The sequence below is a fragment of the Vigna umbellata genome, chromosome 1 (genome assembly GCF_029865625.1).
Source record: "Vigna umbellata cultivar VRB3 chromosome 1, Vumbellata_1.0, whole genome shotgun sequence".
Lineage (NCBI taxonomy): Eukaryota > Viridiplantae > Streptophyta > Magnoliopsida > Fabales > Fabaceae > Vigna > Vigna umbellata.
Window position 1 is genome coordinate 53,544,469 of NC_142165.1, and position 3,633 is coordinate 53,548,101.

At 33.2% G+C, this 3,633-nt stretch overlaps 1 long non-coding RNA gene across 1 annotated transcript; it reads right to left on the reverse strand.

The window, feature by feature from the left end:
* Positions 1 to 3,633, reverse strand: LOC148205738 (uncharacterized). The gene is made up of 3 exons (XR_015783343.1): positions 2,406 to 3,633; positions 1,878 to 1,938; positions 1 to 278 (listed from the first exon to the last, which is right to left on the reverse strand). It is a non-coding gene; the product is annotated as an uncharacterized LOC148205738 (long non-coding RNA).

Consider the following 3,633-nt stretch of genomic DNA (forward strand, 5'->3'; position numbering starts at 1 on the left):
TTTTGAGGGCTGTTAATTGTTGGTTCATAGTTGTGGTAATTGGCCCAGTGAAAGTAATGCATCCTTTATTATACCTAAGATTGAAAATCCCTAAGGGCTGGAAGAGTATAGGCCTATTTCGTTAGTCAGTTGTGTATATAAAATAATCTCTAAAATCCAAGCAAAGACTCTGCAGAAAATGATACATAAGATAATGTAAGGAGGTTATTAGACACTTTGGGGTGTATTCAGTTGTTTCCCCTTGTTGTTATCTGTCATTCTCTTCATCTTCAGGTGCTCTACAAAAAATTACATAAACAAAACTTAAACCACCTATATAACATATAATCAATAAGTAAATAAACTTAAACCACCCAGTAAGAAAATTCAAATCCGTCAAATTACAACCCAACCCTCTTACCACAACGTAACATCATTTCAGTTCAATAGTGTGGACATGAATTATGAAATCCACCTTACTCAAATCATGACCTCATCAATATATAAAATTTATTTTACTCACTCATTGTAACCTCTTTTCAAGGTATAAGACTTAATCCTACTCTCTAACATATCACTTCATCTGCTTCAATCCAGACTCCAATGGGAGTGAAGTGGATTTAAGTTTAGAAATTGCAGTTTTAGTTTGACATGGTGCAGAGTGTGGTAACAACCTCAAAATCCTAAAACCTTATGCCAACTGGGAATAATAATGGACCTAGGAATGCATGTATTTAATGGAAAGACCGAAAGAAAAATATGGAACAATTGTTACAGATATTGGTACCAAATGAGATATTAATATTAAACATTCTTTGTTATTGGGTGCATAATCTAACATGTAAGTCATCATCGTTCTCATTACCATTTATCCTTCTTCTTTTTTTATCTTAATTAAATCTTCATTTATAATAAAATATTCATCTCTTTACTTCTATTTGAACTCTGATTGCTCTTTCGTTGTGCTTAAAACTGTTTGAATCAGCTTAATCGTTTAAAATCACACTACACTTCAACCATAAACTCGTTAATGGAAGTACTTGCCTATCGTTTAATCACATAGTACAAACTACTTTTACATCTTCAATTTTTGGCAAAATCAGAAGAGGAAATTAGTAAAATGAAATTAGATGTATAGATTTATTCAGATGTATATATGATGAGAGGTGAAAATGTGGCATGCGGCAAGGGTTCGAGCACGATGTGAAAGCAAGTTCAGCATTAAATGCGATCCAGGTAATAACTACCCTATATTTTTTTTTTTTATATACACTACGGCTTGTTTTATCAATTTAATTAATCAATTATATGTGCTTAAATTGATTAAATAAATAAATAAATAAAACCAAGTCTTAAATCTTGAGGCATTTGAATTGGTTAAATTGAGTGATTTAAAACGAAATGAAATACAGTGCATTTCATTTTTTTACCTCTTAAACATATTTATTTTTAAAAAGTAACAATTTTGTCTGTCTAATTTATACATGAATAACAAATATATGTTCTACTTTTTTAATAACATTCAATTGTTAGCTACAAAGTATGCATGAAGGCCACGCATGCGCATAAGTCTTTCATCTTTCCAGTCAACTTTTATTTGAATCTTGTTAAACTTTTTGAAGATATTAATTAGGAGAAGTTGTAATAACTATGATCCAACTGAGACAAGTTCATTTTTTAAAGCCTACTAAAACAATCGTTACAAATATGGTGATAGTGGTGTGTATTCTACAGGAAGAAGAGCAAATTAGAAACAGACCACAACAACCAAAGCACATGAATAAACTTCACTTTCGAATAACAACCAATGACCCAGTAGAAACATAATTTATACAAATTCTTTATCTTGAAGGAAAAGATTATAAAATATGTTAAGAGAATGTGAAAGAAACGAGTACCTTCTTTTGCACAGGTGAGGAACAGACTCTATCAGAAAGTGATGCACTACTACATATTATTCTGCAAAAGACACAAAAAACAAAACCTGAGAAAAGAAACAACAATGTGCATATCACTTCATAACCGATTTAATTAAAGCAAAATCAAATATGCTTTATACGAAATGGCCTAATTAACAAAACGGCAAGTCATAGCTCAAATAGGAAAATTGGTGATGCATATAAAGTAAGAGAAAGGTAGAACAAGCAAGTCATAGCTCTAATAGGAAAATTGAAAATGCATATAAAGTAAGAGAAAGGTAAAACAAACAAACGAGATTCATAAACTTCAAAACAGTGAAAGTTTTAAAATACAAAATCTTTGCATTCAACCCCATTTTCTATCCACATTTGTAAAACTAATTTCGTAAAATTCCAATAGGGACTAGGTTCCAAATTTCTAGGGTTTTCGGAAGAGTTTAGCAGGATGGAAAACGGAGTTCAAACGAGAGGCGAAACAATTACGGATTGCAGAAGAAGAGAACTTACGGGTGAGGAGCCAACAACGACCGAAGGTTACCGTTGCACACTCCCAAACGAATCGTGAAAAAGGAGTGCAAGTCGAGAAGTCGAGAACTGCAGTGGAGAAGACGATACTGAATTGTGAATGTGAGCAAGATGGAAACTGGATAACTGGGCTGGAGAAGCAAATGCTCAACTGTGAAGGCAGTAGAGAGGAAAATGGGAAATGGAGAAGAAGAAACAGAGGGAAGCCTGAGAGAATTACAGGATTCGTGGGGGAAATTTTTTTTAGCCGGAAATGTAACTTAAAAAAACATGAAAATTTATGGAAAAAAATGGAAAACTTAAACGGCCGTTTAGAAGAAAAACCGCCGGAAATATATTTAAAAAAATGCATGTGAGTTCAAAGTTTGGTTCAGTGACACCATAATCTTCTGCTTGTTTGGAAAACCATAGCCAATATTAAGTAAAAGGTCATAATTAAAACAAAGACAACTGGAGATGAGCTCGGAGTGTCAATTACATCATTCAATAGCAGTGAAGAAGCATTACCAGCCACCACATTATCTACCATTTCTGTTGGCCATAATAGAAAGCTTGATGGTAAAAAAGGTTTGAGTTCTTCAAGAAACAAGGGCTCTTATAAAGAAGACCTTGCTATAAATTCTAAAATGTCTTCCCAGAATGTCAAACAGTATCTACATTCTAAAATTAAAACAAAGACCATTGGAGATGAGCTTGGAATGTCAATTATATATCTTCAAAGGGTGAAAGTTAATAACTATGATGAAATAACTTCAGCAGTTGGAAGCTCTGCATCTAATGAAAATTCTAGTGGTAGGAATATTGAAGATGAGATGAGAATGAAGGGTTTGCATCTGCATAGCCTAAAGAAAAAAGGAGAGAAATATGAAGTCTAGTTCTGATAAAGGTTTTTCATCATTAAAATAAAAAAATAAAGGTATGTTATTTCATTCTCAGAAGCAAACGAGTTCCGGAAGCAGTGAACTCAAGAACAAGATGAATCAGTGGCACAAATCCGTGGCCATAACAGAACCAGGTTCAGCCCCTTGTTAAGGTTATTAGACCCAATCGCTCATACTTTCCTCTTCAACTCTTCTTTCAGCCAAAGCAAATATTTTAATTAACTCAAACACTCTGATGATAAGAAGACGAAAACGAACACGTCAATCGATAGGTATATGGTTCTAGAAATAGAAAAGAGAAGTTGTAGAGTCCCGCTTCATTCAATAAA